This window comes from Carlito syrichta, unplaced genomic scaffold (assembly GCF_000164805.1).
Source record: "Carlito syrichta isolate Samal-C Ts95f unplaced genomic scaffold, Tarsius_syrichta-2.0.1 Scaffold136712, whole genome shotgun sequence".
Taxonomy (NCBI): domain Eukaryota; kingdom Metazoa; phylum Chordata; class Mammalia; order Primates; family Tarsiidae; genus Carlito; species Carlito syrichta.
In genome coordinates, this window is record NW_007080808.1 from 383427 (window position 1) to 402633 (window position 19207).

General features: G+C 37.1%; 1 protein-coding gene across 1 annotated transcript in view; it reads left to right on the forward strand.

Annotated features, from left to right (window-relative positions):
- ADAMTS6 (ADAM metallopeptidase with thrombospondin type 1 motif 6) overlaps nt 1-19207 on the forward strand; it is a gene marked incomplete at its 3' end in the record, with an annotated part of 238514 nt that overhangs the window by 80423 nt on the left and 138884 nt on the right. The gene's annotated exons all lie outside the window — the stretch shown is intronic.

The following is a 19207-nucleotide window of genomic DNA, read 5'->3' on the forward strand; positions in this document are numbered from 1 at the left end:
GCGCGCTACCACGCCCGGCTAATTTTTTGATCTATTGTAGAGATGAGGTCTCGCCTGCCCAGGCGGGTCTCGAACCCACGGGCTAAGGCAATCCACTCACCTCAGCCTCCCAAAGGCGCGGGATTATAGGCTGAGCCACCGAGCCTGGCTCAATATCTTTTTTTAGTTTGCTTAGTAGTTGCTTTATAAATTCTGGTGCTCCTGTGCTGGGTGCATATATGTTTAGGATGGATATTTCTTGTTGATGGGTTGAACCTTTTATCATTATGTAGTGTCCTTTTATTTCTTTTTCAATTTTTGATAGCTTAAATGTTCTTTTGTCTGATATTAAGATTGTGACTCCTGCCTTCTTTTGTGATCTATTTACCTGGAAACTCGTCTTGCACTCTCTAACTTTAAGTCTGTGTGCCGTCCTTTGTGGTAAGGTGAGCTTCCTGGATGCAGCAAATAGTTGGGTCATGGTTTTTTTAATCTAGTTTGCCATTCTGTGTCTTTTGAGTGGTGCCTTTAGTCCATTCACATTCAGGATGATATTGAAATGTGATTGTTTATCCCCATCATGAGGTTCTTATGAAGTCTTTTCTTTGTTTGTTTTCTTTTAGCTTTTGAGTTGATATATGTGTGTTTTCAAGTTTGCTGTTGCAATGTATTTCTGTTGATTCTGTGTTCTGCTGTTCTCTTGGGAAGTGTGTGGTCAGTCTTTTTTTTTTTTTCTTTCTTTCTTCTGTGCTTAATACCATTTTAAGTGTCTCCTGTAAAACTGGTCTGGAAGCTGCATAATCTCTTAGAAATTGGATGTCTGGGAAGGATTTTAATTCCCCATCTCTGATAAAACTGAGCTTGACTGGATTAGAGATTCTTGGTTGAATTGTTTATCTTTGAGGACTTTGAATACTGGGCTCCAGTCCCTTCTAGCTTGTTGTGTTTCTGCTGATAGGTCTGCTGTTATTCTGATTGGTTTCCCTGGTAGCTAATCTGACCTTTCTCTCTTGCTGCCTTTAGGATTTTTTCTTTTGTGCCTACTTTATGTAGACAATTTATTATATGTATAGGGGTTAATCTTCTCATTTGCTGTCTTGTGGGGGTTCTCTGTATCTCTTGTGTTTGGATGGTCACATCTCTGGTGAAATAGGGAGCATTTTCTTGGATAACCTCCTGGAATACTTGCTCCAAGGTGTTCTCCATTTTCCTCTCTTCTTCTGGGATACCAGACAGGTGTAGGTTCAGCCTCTTGATATAATTGCACCTTTTTCTGTAGTCTTTGTTCTTTCTTTCTGAGTTTTCTTTCTATGTTTTTTACAGATCAGGTCAATTCCATGCTTTGGTCTTAAGGTTCTGAGATTCTTTCTTCTGCTTGATTTATTCTGTTTTCCATCTTGTCATCTTGTTATTTATTTCCTAGTTGAAATTTTTATGGCCAAATTATCTGTTACACGTTCTTTCATTGTTGCATCTTGTCTTTCTTGAGTCTTATTCACTCTTTTCATCCCATTCCCTAATCCCTGTTGTATTCTGGGGTCAGTCATTAATGACTTTCATTGTATGGGCTTTGAGATATGATTTTTCAGGCTTTTTTTCTTTGTTACACTGGAAATTACCTCTGGTCTTCCATTGGTTTTCCCTCATTTATGACAGATCTCTTTCTTTTCTCTTTAGTTCCGTTATTCAGTGATAGTGGGAGAGGCATTCACTTCTGATGTTTTCTCAGCCCTCTATTCTTCCCTGATTGGGGCTCTGGATTTGTTCTATTTTGAAACAGGGCTGTAAGTAGGAAGCTTTGCTGTCATTTGTAGTTTTGAGAGTCAAATATAGTGGAAAATGGGGAGCTAGGATTCAGAAACTACTTGCAAATCACAATGTTCATTGATTGTGGTATGAGTTCCCTGAGCCCCCCTCCCCATCATCACTTTATATGATGATGCAACAGGTATATGTGTGTACCCCCAAGATACAGTAGCAGCAATGAGGAGAATAGAGAAATGTAGAATGAGATAAGACAGACAAAATTTTTTTTTCAAAATGAAAGAAAAAAAAACCAAAACATTGAACAATGAAAGCGGAAACCAAAGCAAAAAACATTGGGACACACACACATGCCAAAGCAAACTGGAATAACAGCAAAGCAAAACAAAACAAACAACAACAACAATAGGAAAGCTAAACACACATATGCTCAACAAAAAATGAAAGGAGAAGAAAAAGAGAAAGAAAGAAAAAAAGAAAAGAGAAAAAATAGGAATTCAAATTGAACTTCTCACCCATATATTCACACCCACATTAAACTAAAAAATAAGAAGAACACAAAAGCAAAAACAAACCAACAACAAAAAAAAAACGGAAAGAGAAACATTCAATAATTCACATACACACATAAATAGAAAAAAAAGAAAGAAAAAAAGGGGAAGAGATGCAGAGCAAACCCTCACATATATATTCATGCACAGTGGAAAAATATTTTAAAACCGTAAAAACTGACAAATAATAGACAAAAAAAACCCTTCCCTCTTGTGGCAGTTTCTGGAATTGTTCCTCTCAGCTGCTTCTCTGCTGTCTCCTGTAGACCTTTGGCCTTATTCACAATCTCCTCAATGTCCAGCCCAGGGAAGGAGGAGGGAACAGTGGGAGTGGGTGGGGCTTCAGTCCTCCCTTCCCACTCTCATATGGTCAGGGGAATCCCCTACAGTGGGAAGGTACAGGATTGTCTCTTCCCCAGGTACTGGCACGGTGTGGGGGATTCCCCAGCCAGGTTTATTCTGGAGTAGAGTCCTATTGTTGCTGACATCCAAGTCATTAACTGAAAACAAATAAAAAGAAGGAGGTATTGGAGATTTGTGGAGAGAGGAGAAGTGTGAAGTAATCATCAATGAAAGAAGGAGATGGCGACTAGTGAAATGTAGTAGCATTGTTGGGTATCCATAAGGACTTACTTGAGGTTATTTGTTGAATTTAAAGTGAAATCAGTCAGCATGATTGTGTTGTTTTCTTCTGTCACATTCAACTGGATGGGTGCAGGTGTAGGATAGGTAGAGATTTGCAAGTAAGTACATTGAATGGAGAGAAGGGAAAGGGACATAAGGGCATATGTAAAAGGATGATGATAATGATTGACTATGGATTCCAAACCTAGCTGGAACCACAGGTATGTGCCACCATGCCTGCCTAATTTTTTTTTTTTTAATTTATTGTAAAGATGAGGTCTTGCCAGTTTGCCCAGGCTGGTCTCAAACCCCTGAGCTCAAGCAATCCTCTCACCTCTGCCTCCCAAATTACTGGGATTCTAGGCATGAGCACCATGCCCAGCTAAGGTCTTGCATATTATGGGAGTAGATAGCTGAGGCAGATGGAAAGACTACTGGAAATAACAATGCCAAATAAGTGGGAGGACAGTGTATTTGGGTGATTTAACTTGGTATTGAAATCACTGGGAATTATGATAAGTGATGGGGAGACAGAGGGAAAGGGAGGAAAAAAGAGAGAGAGGAATGGAAGATGGAGAAAGAAGGAAAGGTTAAAAAAGTTAAAGAGTTCTGGTTTGGTGTGGAAATGTCCACTCTATCCTCACAATAAGTAAAAATCTGAACAAACTGAAAAATTAACAACTCTTCTTATATCTGTAAGAGAAGTGAGGTCAGCAAACTGCTGTTCCCAAAAATCAGAGTGACAGACTGGCACATACAGAGAATCACAACATACAGAGCAGAAACCTCCATGGGAAACAGTGCTAGGGTAGGAAAACCTGACTTGTAATTGACAAACTTCTGGAAGCTATAGGTGGACAAGTCTCAGAATTAAAAGCTTCAGGAGGATCTAGTTATAATTGAGCACTTTTTTTTTTTTTTTGAGTTGGAGTCTCCCTCTGTTGCCCAGGCTGGAGTACAGTGGCACATTCATGGCCACCCCAGCATCAACCTGCTGGGCTCAGGTGATCCTTCTGCCTCAGCATTCCAACTAGCCAGAACTACAGGCATGTGCTACCATGCCCAGCTAATTTTTTGATTTTTTGTAGAGATGAGGTCTCACCAAGTTGCCCAGGCTATTCTCAAACCTGTGGGCTCAGGCATTCCCCTCACTTTGGACTCCCAAAGTGCTGGGATTACAGGCTTGAGCCACTGCACCTGGCCTGAGCCCCTACACTTTTGAGAGTTTTACCTTTAGGAGCTTGACTAGATTCTCACAGTGAATAGGGATCCATTTGGAAATTTGCCAGAGCACTGTGTTCTTAAGGTCTATCTTCAGGAAAAATGAGTTAACCGGAGTCCAATCTCTGGGGTTTGATCAGAGTCTAACTGACCTGAGGGAAGGGAAATACCTAAGTCTAGCCTACTCTAGCCATCCTGTTCCATTTAAGGGAAGAGGAAAAAAGACTAAAAAATACTTGCGACAATCACAGTCCAGCAGTATAGGTGCCCTCAAAGACTGAGACCTAATTATAGAACTATAGAATTTTCATGTTTCCCCTCTCCCTACACCTTATCACATTACTAAAGGCCTATTCACAACAGTTCCTTTTACCCAGAGCATCATGTCTGGCTATCAAAAAAAAAATTATGACACATAATGAAAAGCAAAAACAAAAAACAAAAAAAAACAGTTTGAAACGACTGAGCAAGCAACAGAACCAGGCATAGCAGGATGGTGGAATTTTCAAATGGAATTTAATACATCTATGCTTAACATGCCAAAAGCTCTAATGGGCGATGTAGACAGCATGCAAGCACAGATGAAGACTGTAAGCAGAGAGATGAAAATCCTAAGAAAAAACTTCAGCAGCAATAACAACAAAATGCTGGGGATCAGAACCTCAATAATAGAAATGAAGGATGCTTTTGATGGACTTATTAGTAGACTGGACATGACTAAGGAAATAATCTCTGAGCTTTAAGTTAGAAGCCTCTGAATCTGAAAAGCAAAGAGAACAAAGGCTGGGGGAAAACACACACATACACACAGACACACAGACACACACACACAAATATCCAGGAAGTGTAGGACAACTATAAAAGAGGAAGTGTAGGACAACTATAAAAGATGTAATGTATGTTCAATGAGTACACCAGATTTAAAAAAAAAAAAGAAGTACAAGCTATATTTCAGGGCTGGAGAGATCCAAGATGGCCACCATGGAGCAGCAGACTGGTGCATCACCACGTAAGGCAGATAATAGGGCCCAGTTTCCATTAAACACAGGCACCCTGTACCCGAAAGAGTTTTCTTTGAACACGTAGAGACCAGTAACCAGACTGCTACAATGGCAGATGCAGGATTCTGGGAGCACCGTCCCCTGACATGCACCAGACTCATATAGGAACTGAAGCCCTGCCCTGTGCATGAGAAGGGGTGAGTGTTACACAGTCTGGGTTAGTTTCTCCCCGGCTATGTGCAGGGTTGGTCTGATGCAGGAGTAGTCTCAGCTGTGGTTGACCAGAGCCCAAGCAGAATGGGAAACAAACGTGCACTTGGTCAGCTTCCCAGCACATGTCTTCCACCAGTGGAGACCAGCAGCCAACTCCCAGACTGGAAAAGCTTGCCTGAAGATTAAATTCAGCTGATGCCCACCACCAACATCTAGTAGCCAACCTCACCCCCACATCAGGAAGGATCACCTGCCCACACCATGCACCTACAGGGTAGATGTCCCCATGGCAGGGAGCTTGCTGTCTATCAGGTACTGAGTACAGACTTGAATAGGGAAGGGACAACAGGAAAGACACCCAAAGTTGTTCCTGGTGGGAAGGTATCTGGGTTGCAAACTGTAAAGGAGCAGACATGGGACCCATCCCCCCATGCCTTCCCCACAGAGTACTTGCAACAGGTCTGAAAACCAACCCTACTGGACTAAATTGTGGGAAAAACTCTGCAGCAAAGGTGACTTCTTCAGAGTGGAGCATGGAGCAGAAATTAGTGCCCTTCTCTCTCTCACTGAGTGATCTATACTGAAGGACAGGAAGGGCCCTAGAACAAAGGGGCATTAACTAGCTTCAGAGCAACAAAACCAAACACATGAGGATAAGGAAAAATAAAGAAACACACAAGAAAGCCTCAGAATCTTAAAGAAACAGTACCTGAAAAAGCAGCTATCAGTGCACAAACAATGGAAGCCCCACAGAACAACCTATCCCGGATGATAGTCACAAAACTCAGAGATTGGATGACTAAACTAAATAAAGAGAACTATGGGAAACTAGAGACGAAACTTACCAAAATGATACAGGAAGTAAAAGCAGAGTTGGCCAATGTCAGAAAACACCAATCTGAAATTCTGGAAATGAAGAACTACATCCTGGAAATGAAAAGCACAAGAAGCATAGGAAGGTGGATCATTCAGGAAGAGGAAAGAATCTCAGTTTGAAGATCAAAATATGGAACTGACCCTGTCAGTCAAACACACAGAAAAAAGGCTCCGAAAGAATGAACAAAGCCTCCAAGAGATGTTGGACCATGTCAAGAAGCCAAATCTATACCTGATTAGTATCCCTGAAGTAGAAAGGGAAACTGAGCATTTCTCCTCACCAGAGAGGCGACCATTCAAGTACAAGAGATTCAGAAAACCTGCAAGGTATCACATGAGAAGACTATCCCTAAGACACATAGTAATCCACTTCCATGAAGTAAGAATGAAAGAAAAAATCCTAAGGCAGCAAGAAAGGTCAGACCCCCTACCTAGCTATTCTGATACCAGATAAAGCAGACTTCAAACCTTCAAAAGTTAAAAAAGATATGGAAAGACACTATATAATGACAAAAGCCTCAATCCAACAGCAAGAAATACCATCCTAAACATATATGCAACCAACACAGGAACACCAGATTTTTATAAAACAACCACTAAATAAATTAAAAGACATTAACACTCACACAATCATAGTTGGAGACTCTGATACTCCACTAAAAGCCCTAGACAGATCATTGAGGCAAAAAAACATTAAGGAGATCCAGAACTGTAACTTAATACTCAATTAAATGGACTTAATAGACATCTACAGAACAGTCCACCCAACAAATACAGAGTATACATTCTATTCACCAGCACATGGAACATACTCCAAGATTGATCACACTTTGGGACATAAATCAAGTGTGAACAAATTTCAGAATATTGAAATAGTACCATGCATCTTCTTGGATTACAGTGGAATAAAAATAAATATTACCACTAACAAGATCCCCCTAAAACACACAGAGACATGGACACTAAACAGCATGCTGCTGAACGACTTCTGGATCAACACAGAAATCGAGACAGAAATATAAAGATCCCTGAAAACAAACAAAAGCAAAGACCATCAGAATCTCTGGGATGCCATGAAAGTAATGTTAAGAGGAAAATTCATGGCACTGCATATGCACATCAGGAAGGTAGAAAGATTGCAAGTAAACACACTAATATCACAGTCAAGGGGACTGGAAAGGCAAGATCATCTAAATTCTAATTTCAGTAGAAAAATCCAGATCACTAAGATAAAGTCACAATTGCATGATATAGAAGACAAAAATATAAAAAGGAGTAACAAGACAAAAAGCTGGCTCTTTGAACTGATAAATAAGATTGACGGACCCCTAGCTAGATTGAATTAAAAAAAGAGAGAACTTCCACATAAACACAATTAGAAATGAAAAAGATGAGGTCACAGCTGACCCTGAAAAATTTTTTAAATTGTCAGAGATTACTATGAACATCTGTATGCAAATAAACTAGAAAACCTAAAGGGAATGGAGAATTTTCTGGCATTACACAATCTCCCAAAGTTGAAACAAGAAGAAATTGAAACTCTAAACAGACCAATAACAATCCAGAAAATGACTTAGTCTTAAGAAATCTCCTCACCAAAAAAGTACTGGACCAGATAGATGGCTTTTCAGCTGAATTCTACAAGACATATAATGAAGAGCTGATACCAATCTTATTGAAAGTATTCCAGGCAGTTGAGAACGATGGAATTCTTTCTAACTCATTTTATGAAGCTAACATCATACTGATACCCTAACCTGGCAAAGACCCAACAAGGAAAGAGAATTACAAGCCAATGTCCTTGATGAACACAGATGCAAAAATTCTCAAGATTCTAGCAAACAGAATTCAACAACACATCTCAAGGATCATCCATCATGAACAGGTGGGTTTCATTCCTGGGATACAGCAATGGTTCAACATTCAAAAGAGCATAAATGTAATTCAGCACATTAATGAATGTAAAACCAAGAACCATGTAATTATCTCATTAGACACAGAAAAAGCATTCAACAAAATCCAGCATCCTTTCTTTATAAAAACCCCAAAATGCCTGGGCATAGAAGGAACATTCTTCAACACAGTAAGAGCTGTCTATGATAAACCTGCAGCCAAAATTTTGTTCAACAGATAGAAGCTGGAAGCATTCCCCCTAAGAACCAGGACAAGACAAAGATGCCCACTTCACCCCACCTATTCAATATAGTGCTGGAAGTCATAGCTAGAGCAATCAGGCAAGAGAAGGAAATCAGGAGTATCCAAATAGGAAAAGAGGAAATTAAGCTATTCATCTTTGTGTACAGTATGATTCTATACCTAGGAAATGCTATGGAGTCTGTCAAAAACCTCCTTGCACTGATAAACAACTTTGGTAAAGTCTTGAGTTACAAAGTCAGTGTGCAAAAGACGGTTGCATTTTTATACACCAGCAACAAGCAGACTGAGAACCAAATAAAAAACACAATGCCATTCATAATTGCCACAGAAAAGATGAAATAGCTTGGCATCCACATAACCAGAGAAGTGAAAGACCTTTACAATGAGAACTATAAAACTTTGCCCAAAGATATCAAGGATGACACAAACAAAAGGAAAAACATACCATGCTCATAAATTGGAAGAATCAATATTGTCAAGATGTCCATCATACCCAAGGTAATCGACAGATTGAATGCAATACCCATCAAATTACCAACATCTTTTTTCACAGCCTATAAACAACAGCACAAAAAATCATATGGAAACAAAAAAGAGCACAATAGCCAAAACAATCCTCAGTAAGAAAAAACAAAGCAGTAGATACCACTCTTTCAGACTTTATTACAGTACACAAGACGGCATGGTATTGGTACAGAAACAGGCACATAGACTAATGAAATAAGATTGAGATTCAGGAAGTAAAAACAGTTTCTCAACCAACTCATTTTCGACAAAACCACCAGTAACAATTATTGGGGAACGGAGATCATATTTAGCAAGTGGTGCTGGGAAAACTGGCTAACCACATACAAAAGAATGAAACTGGACCTCTACTTTTCACAATATGCAAAATTCAAACTATAAGAATCCTGGAAGAAAATGTAGGAAATATCCTTCTGGATATCAGAGTAGACAATGAATTCATGACCAAGTTCCCAAAAGTGAATGCTACAAAAATTTAAGATAGACAGGTGGGACCTTATCAAGCTGAAAAGCTTTTGCACAGCAAAAGAAACCATCAAGAGAGTAAAGAGACAACCCACAGAATGGGGAAAAAAATATCTGCAAACTATGCATCTGACAAAGGTCTAACATCAAATATCTACAAAGAACTCAAACGAAGTGAAAGGAAAACAATAAACATCCCCATTAAAAAGTGGGCAATGTTTATTGTTTTCCTTTCACTTGTTTGAGGTTTTTGTAGATACTTGATATTAGGCCTCCGCCAGATGCATAGTTTGCAGATATTTTTTTCCCCATTCTGTGGGTTGTCTCTTTACTCTCTTGATAGTTTCTTTTGTAATCCCGCGCTTTTGGGAGGCTGGGGTGAGCGGATTGCCTGAGCCCGCGGGTTCGAGACCCGCCTGGGCAGGCAAGACCTCATCTCTACAATAAATCAAAAAAATTAGCCGGGCGTGGTAGCGCACGCCTGTAGTTCCAGCTACTTGGAAGGCTGAGGCAGAAGGATCGCCGGAGCCCAGCAGGTCGAGGCTGCGGTGGCCGGGAGCGGCCACTGCACTCCAGTCTGGGCAACAGAGTGAGACTCCAACTCAAAAAAAAAAAAAGTGGGCAAAAACATGAACAGACACTTCTCTAAAGATGACATACAAGTAGCCAACAGACACATGCAAAAATGCTCAACCTCACTAATCATTAGAAAAATGCAAATCAAAAGTACAATGAGATACCACCTAACTTTGATAAGGATGGCTATCATGAAGTCAAAAAACAACAGGTGCTGGCATGGCTATGAAGAAATGGAAACACTTCTACACTGTTAGTGGGAATGTAAGCTGGTCAACCCCTATGGAAAGCAGTGTGGCCATTCCTAAAAGAACTAAAAATTGATCTTGCAATCCTACAATCCTTCACTTGGGAATATACCCAGAGGAACATAAATTGTTCTATCCAAAAGATACTTGTACACCCACGTTTATTGCTTCACTATTCACAGTAGCAAAAACATGAACTAACCCTGCTGCCCCTCAAATATAGACTGGATAAAGAAAATGTGATACAATATACAATAGAGTATTAACCAGCCATAAAGCAGAACAAAATCATGACCCTCACAGCAACATGGATGCAGTTGAAGACCATCTTATTAAGTGAACTATCCCAGAAACAAAGAACTGAATACTGCATGTTCTCACTCATAAATGACCTCTAATCACTAGTCACATTAGCACAAGGGTAGGATCGGCAGTTGCTGGACACTGCTGGGGGAAGTAGGGAGGGAGAAGGGTGGTGAGAATGTGATAATGCAAAGAGTACCTGGTCCACTACCAGAGGGAATGATGGCCACCTACAAGCACAAACTTCACTTGCATACAGCCTACTTATGTAGAAAATCTTCACTTGTACTCCTCAATGCTAAAATAAATTAATTAAAAAATAAAAAGCCGGGCTCGGTGGCTCAGCCTGTAATGCCACGACTTTGGGAGGCTGAGGTGAGTGGATTGGCTGAGCCCGCGGGTTTGAGACCGCCTGGGCAGTGAGACCTCATCTCTACAATAAATCAAAAATGAGCCGGGCATGGTAGCGCATGCCTGTAATTCTGGCTACTTGGAAGGCTGAGGCAGAAGGATCGCTGGAGCCCAGCAGGTCGAGGCTGCGGTGGCCGGGAGCAGCCACTGCACTCCAGTCTGGGCGACAGAGTGAGACTCCAACTCAAAAAATAAAATAAAATAAAATAAAAACAAAAAATAAAAAAATTTTCAAAGAATAATGACGGAATTTCTTCAAATTAATATCAGACACCATACCACAGATCCAGGAAGTTCAGAGAACACCAAACAGGATAAATGCCCCCCCCACCAACCCATACTTAGACATATCATTTTCAAACTACAGGATATCAAAAAATAAGGAAAAATCCTGAAAGAAGACAGAGGAAAAACACACCTTACCTATAGAGGAACAAAAGTAGGAATTTTATCTGATTACTCAACTATGCAAGCAAAAAGTGAGTGGAGTGAAACACCTAAAGTGTCGAGGAAAAATACCACCAACTTAGAATTCTGTACCCTGTGAAATAATCATCCAGAAGGGAAGGAGAAATGAGATTTTCTCAGAGAAACAAAAATTGAAGGATTTTACTGCCTGTAGACTTGCCTTGCAAGAAATGTTAAAAGAAGTTCTTTAGAGAGAAATAAAAGTCATACAGGTAAAAAATTTGAATCTGTGTAAAGAATGGAAAACCTTCATTGAAGGAATAAGTGAAGATAAAATTAAAACTTTTACTTTCATTAATTTTTATCTTATCTAGCAGATAACAGTTTGTTCAAAATAAAAATAGCAGCAATTTGATTACATATGCTTATATATGTAATTTGTATGCCTGTATCTATATCTATGCTTATATAAGTGAAATAAGTGACAGCAACGGCACAAGGGAAAGGAGGAGAAATTAGGATTCGTTTGTTATGATAAAGTATTCACACGAGCTGTGAAGCAGAATAATATTATTGAAAGTATTATAAATAGTTGTAAATATACAGTACAAACTCTAGGGAAGCCACTAAAAACAGTTAAAAAGGAAGTGTAACTGATACACTAAAAGAGGAGAGAAAGTGGAATAATACAAAATGCTCAACTAAAACCATACAAAGCAGAAAAAGAGTAGGAAACAAAAACAGGAAAAGAACAAGGGCATCAAATAGCAAACTGTAACAAACATGGTAGTTATTAATCCAGCTATAGTAATAAATTTTGTGAGTATCAGTGTTCTATATGCACTGATTAAAAGATTGTTAGAGTAAATCAAAAAAGAAGACACAAGTATATGTTATCTATAAGAAACCCACTTTAAATATAAAGACATAGATTCAAAGTAATTGGGATGGAGAAAAATTTACCATGCTAACCCTAACCAATAGTAGCAGAATTAGCAATAGTGACTTATATTATAATGATAATAAAAGTCAAATTCTCTAAGAAGATATAACAATCCTTAATGTGTATTTGCCTAACAATGGATAGTTAAAATACATGAGGCTAAAATAGAACTGTAAGGAGAAATAAATGAACCTACTATTAAAGTTGAAGATTTCAACACATGTCTGTCAGAAATGGACAAATTCAGCAGGAAGATAAATCAGCTATAGCTGAACTCAATAATGCCATCAATCAGCTGAATATAATTGCTATCTATTGACTACTTTATCCAACAACAGCAGAATGCACGTTTTTCTCAAGCTCACATGGAACATTCACTAAGATAGACCACGATCTGGGCTATTAAACATGTCTTAACAAATTTAAAAGAATGGAAGTCAAATGTCTGTTCTCTGGCATTAAACTAGAAACTAATCTCAGAAAGATAACTGGAAAACCCCCAAATTATATAAAGATTAAACAAAGTACTTCTAAATAGCGCATGGGTCAAAAGAGAAATCTCAAGAGAAATTTTAAAATATTTTGAACTAAGTGGACATGAAAACATAATATCAAAATGTATGAGATGCAGCAAGCATCATGCTTAGAGAAAAATGTATAGCATTGAGAACATATATTAGAGAAGGAAAAATCTAAAATCTAAGCTTCCATTTTAGGAAATTAGAAAAAGTACAGCGAATTAAGTCCAAAGAAGAAAATGAATAATAAAATGTAGAGCAACAATCAATAAAATTGAAAACAGGAAATCAATAAAGAAAATCGATGAAACCAAAAGATGGTTATCTGAGAAGATAAATAAAATGATGAGCCTTTAGTCAAACTAAGAAAAAAAGAGAGGATGCAAATTACTAATATTAGAAGTTAACATTAAAAATCAGTTATTGTAGCCCATCACATCAACATACTAGATAAGAAAAATTACAAGATAATATTAATAAATGCAGAAAAGCATTTGAAACAATCTAACACTCCTTCTTGATAACAACTTTCATTAAACTAGGAACAGAGGGGGAACTTCCTCAACTTGATGAAGAATATCTATTATATTCCTACAGCTAACATCATACTTAGGAAGTGATAGTAGAAACTTTCCCACTAAGATCAGGAACAAGGCAAGATATTCCTTTTCATCACTCCTTTTCAACATTGTTCTGGAATTCCTAGTTAATGCAGTAAAATAAGAAAAGGAAATAAAAAGATACACCTCTTGAGAAGAAAGAAGAAAAACTCTTTGCAAATGACATTTTTGTCTATGTAGAAAATCTGAAGGAATTTTTAAAACATGTGGAACTAATAAGTAATTATAGCAAGTTTGCAAAATACATGGTTAATATACAAAGGTCAATGTTTTTCCATATAGCAACAATGAACAAGTGGAATTTGAGATTAAAAACATTATACCACTTATGTTAGAACTTCCAAAGTGAAATGCTTAGGTATAAATCCAACGAAATATCAACAAGATCTATATGACAATAACCTCAAAACTCTGATGAAAGAAATTGAAGAACAACTAGAGAAATGGAGTTATTCAACATTCATGGATAGGAAGACTCTATCTTGTCAAGATGTCAGTTCTTCCCTACTTGATCTATAGTTTCAATTAAAACAATAAAAATTCTAGCAAATTATTTTGTGAGTATTGACAAGCTGATTGTAAAGTTTATGTGGAGAGACAAAAGACCCCAAATAGCCAACTCAATATGGATGGAGAACAAAGTTAAAGACTGACACTGCCTACCTTCAAGACTTACTATGATGCTACAGTAACCAAGACTGTGTGGTACTGAAGAAAAAAATAAGCAAATAGATCCATGGAATAAAATAGACCAGATATAAGACCCACATGAATATAGCCATCTGATCTTTGACAGAGGAACAAAGGCAATAGAAGGGAGAAAAATTAGTCTATTCAACAAATAGTATAGGGAGAAGTAAGCATCGCATCCAAAAAAAAAAAAAATCTGGACACAGATCTTACATCTTCACAGGAATTAACTAAAAATGGATCACAGACCTAAATGTAAAATATAGAACCATAAAATCCTAGACAGTCACATAGAAAATCTAGTTGACCTTGGGTTTGGTCATGACCATTTAAGGTGTGACACCACAGGCATAACACAAGAAAGAATTGATAAGCTAGACTTCATTAAAATAAAATTGTCAGCTTTGTGAAAAACACTGTGAAGAGAATGAGAAGACAAGCCACAGACTGGGAGAAAATGTTTGCAAAACACATCTGATAAAGAACTATTATTTAAAATATACAAAGAATTGCTAAAGCTCATCAGTAAGAAAAAAAAATGTAAAAAGTACCAAAGACCTTAACAGACACATCACCAAAGAAGATATACAGATAACAAATAAGCATATAAAAAGATATTCCACCTTGTATGTCATCAGAGAAATGCAAATTAAATCAACAATGAAATGCCGCTACATACCAATTAGAATGACCAATCCAGAACACTGACAGCACCAAAAGCTGGTATAGATGTGGTGCAACAGCAACTCTCATTCATTGCTGGTGGGAATGCAAAAGAATATAGCCACTTGTTAATGTGAAGGGTGATTGTGGAGCATTAAAAAATAAAAAAAAAAAGACTGTCAGAATTTAAGATATGTGGATGTCAGCAGCTAGCAGTAAACCAGACATCTGAAAGTACACATTAAAGGATATTGTGAAGCTGAAAGTCAAGAAAACCAATTAAAAGGGGGGCATATTTGTATAATAGATATCACAATGGTTTCTGACCCCTTGGAAGCAGGGGCACCAGAGCCAGGAAAGATTAAGAATATGGTTGAAGGCCAACAGGTAGTTAGAAACTGAGAGATCAACCAAAATGATGAACTGGGCAAATGACACAAGAGAATATGTGACCAAATTCTCTATCAACCAGCCGAGAAAGAGGATAAGTCAGTGCAGTTTTTCAGAGTAAGAATTTAGGATGGTTTAACCGAAAATGGTGAACACTCTATACTGTTTTAGCCTTATATTCTAGTTGAAACACATTCCTGGCCAATGGAAAGAGTATTTTAAATATGTTTTAATGCTTTCTAAAGGCAGAGTCACTGAAGACTGAATTTTGTGAGTGAGTACTTATCTGATGAGAAATAAGGTACTTTCTGCTGTGAAATCTCTAATTGTTGGAGAGGAGGCGGAAAGGTTAGTGAGGGAAAGAGGGAAAGATTTGACAGTACAAATGAGATGGGTTAGGTTAAGAGTGACTGGGAGAGAAACTGGGTAACCATAGATAGAAAAATCTGTTTCAAGTAGTATAGTTTTCTTTCTTATCCCATAATTAAGACATTTTTTAACTCTGTAAGTTTTATCTTAACATTTATTTTTTTGGAAGACTGTTACCCCACTCTAATTCTTGGCAAGAATTATTTAAATGGAAGCATAATGCATAAAAACAGGGTAGAAACTATAAATGACATCATTTGGACTATTTATTCACTTTTCCCCAACAAGCCAGATGTATGAAATGTTTTTAGATTTCTAGTTTTTTTTCTTGAGATAACTAGTTTACCTCATCAATTTTTGTCTTTAAATTTTCCAAAGTGAAATAAATAACCAGGTTAAACCCTGTTGGCATATTACCTTAATTTTATTTATTTATTTTTCAAGCACTTAAGTGCCATGTTAGTTATTAAGCAAGTGCATTGTGGACTATGCTAGGCAAATGTGACAGGTATGTGGCTTGAAGCCAGTGAAATGTCTGCATGTTCCCAACCCTACTTAGCATTTTCAGATATATAGCTGTTATAATTACTGTGCCTGCTATACTCTTATGATTGTGACTATTGTAATAGTACAATTTATTCAATTTTCAAAATTTAAGTTATGTGGTTTCTTTATATCATCAGCTGGGGATAATTTTTGGTATATCTTTTCAATGTTGCAAAAGGGATCAGGGATTTACAGTAGAACTACAGAAGCTTTAAAATATTAACAGCCCATTAAGTACAGGATATGGTTCATGAGGTTTAATGGGAAGTTGTTAAAAGGAGATGGAACTATTCCAGTGGTTGGGGAGGCATGGTTAGTGGCAAAGAACAGGGCAGAGGATTTTCAAAAGCTTTTTTTAATCCATAAATAATACTCAGTGTTTGGGCACACTAAACAACAGCAACAAACTTGGAGCTTGATGAGAATTTCATTTGGTGTATATGGTAACTTTCCTTTTCAGAAGATATCCAGCAGAGTTGTGTTAAAAAAATTTCCTGTGGAATTAAGATGCTTGGCATTCATTAAGTCAAACCTTAAAGGACTTTGAAATAGCACCTATTTTGTGTAACATTTTTAAAATTATAAGGCTCTTGAGACTAGTGCTTGGAATAGTCTTTAGTGATTATCCAGAGTATAATAAAAGTGCAAGATTTTCAGAGGAGGTATTTAAAAAGAAAAATAGTGTAACAGGAGCATAATATTTAGTATACACCTAAATCTTGGTTCCTTAGAGAGTGGTACACTTACACTGTGTATCACATGGCCAGTGATAGCTAGAGTCAAATAACTCATCATGTGTGTTCCATGCACATACTTAGATCTTGGCTCCCAGGTCAGGGTAGCGGGTCTAGTCCTCTACTTGATTGGATTAAATGCTTATTTTCTCCATTGCTCAACCCTGAATAATTTATGTAACTTTTCTGAGACCTAGTTTTTTCTCTTTGAGGCTCTTCTACTTCATGGGATTATTTATATGATTAAATAAAATCATGTACATGAAAACACTTTGTAAATTATCAGTGTATAATTATATATAACCTAGTATATATAATATTATTTTCAATCAGAATACATGAGCCAAGCTAAGACTCTGAAACTTTGTAACTGGGCCCAAATATTTGAATCATGGCTCTACTTAATGCTACTGCTAACTCTTTTCAGTAGACCAAAGTTAGTTTTACCACATATGCTTCATGAATGTTTTGCTTTAGACTTTATATTAGATCGATATTATTGAATAGAATTTGAAAAAAACTAAGAGCCCTGTGTAAACTTGAATGAGAATTATAAGAAACATTCAGCATAACTTCCACACCTTGATTCCTTACTTGAGTATACTCCCAAGGTCAGTATTCCAAGAGAAACAATATAACTAGCCCCTGATGTAGGACTTAGCCTCTGATATCACAAACCTGCCAAGAATTGAGGGAAAGAAACTTGAGAAGTGTCAAAGTCACATTGTATGTGGATGGGAGATGTTACTGTGACAATCTGCCACATGAATGCTGATTACTCCTGTCAATTCATAAAGAATTCTTGCTCTGTGTAAACCTGACCTTTCTAGGGCCACTGTATGGAATGATTTGTTCTCCCTTTTCTTTTGCAATTACACAGTTTTCCTGCTGCATATAAATAAAGAAGAAATAAAAGCTAACTAAAAGTAATGGAGCTATTCTCTTTATACCCTCAAATCAATCTCATTTTGGAAAAATTATAAAACTCATATAATGAAAAAAAGAGCACTTTAATTTTCCTTGAAGTCAATACTCAAGAAAAGATATAGTCCTAAATATTGGTTTGGAAAACCCATACTAAATTTTTAAAAAAGCATTGTTACCGATTTGCATTGAAACTTTAGAAACTCATGCTTGGATGAACCATTTGTGCTCTGACAGATAGTGAAGATGTTTATTCTTATTTCCCATGGCACCAGTATTTTATGGAGTGAGTCTTTTTTTTGTGAGCAAAATTTTAAAAATTGTAGAGATAATGAAATGTCCTAACATATCTCAGGGAATTGTAAGTTTTCAGATGATAATTCAGCCATTTGGAGAAATAATGGGTGATAGGTTATAGTGTTAAAATTATGTTTATAAAAATTACCTTTTGGCCAGGTATGATGGCTCAAGCCTGCATTCCCAGCACTTTGGGAGGCTGAGTTGAGGGAATTGCCTAAGCCCACGGGTTCGAGACCAGCATGGGCAACCTCATCTCTACAGTAAATAAAAAAAATTAACAGGGCGTATTAGCATGCACCTGTAGTTCTGGCTTCTTGAAGGCTGAAGTGGAAGGATTTGGCCGTGAACATGCTACTGCCCTCCAGCCTAGGCAATGGAGTGAGACTCCAAGTAATAAAAAAAAAAAAAAATTACCTTTTGCACAATAAGCATAAACATTTGTTAATATACTTAAATTGGGACATGTTCATGGAAGGATTATGTTAAATATGATTCAATAAAACAGTTTTAGGGATACACATTTAAAAAGGGAGTTTGGAATGATATGTTTTTCTTACAGACTTCTTTAAGCAATCTTTAAAATTGTCAACTATTCAGATGTTCAATAAATGTAATTTTTTTAACCTAGACAGTAATAAAGAGGACATTCTTTTTAGCTTACTACCTTCGTGTCCTCTGAAGAAGGAATAGTTTGTTAAATAATCATTTTGGCTTTCATGTTTGAATAAATTTTTAAGATTAGCTTGCAACAAATGACTGTAAAATGAGATCATTTTGAAGATCAGTTTTTATCAGGAAAAATGAAATCGTTGAAATGTTGACCCTCATCAACAAGGGTACCGGCATGATCAATGTTTATATACCTAACCCTGAATTGTACCCCATATCTTTATAATAAAAATTTAAAAACAGAAATGTTGACAAAATTTGGCATAATTGGCAGACAGTATTGAGAATATACTACTCACATACTGAGATTCTGGATAAGTTAGAAAGACATATAAAATGTAATATTGGAATATTTGATGATTATCATATCTTAGATTACTGTAAGTTTGCTGTATAATTAAGACATTTAAACTGTTTAATTGAAGAGATCTTTTATTATACATCACCAGGTTTTATAAAGTTGGCTTTTCCAGTGTTTTAGAACCTGCTGAAAGTGGTCTTTTTTTTTTTTTTTTTTTT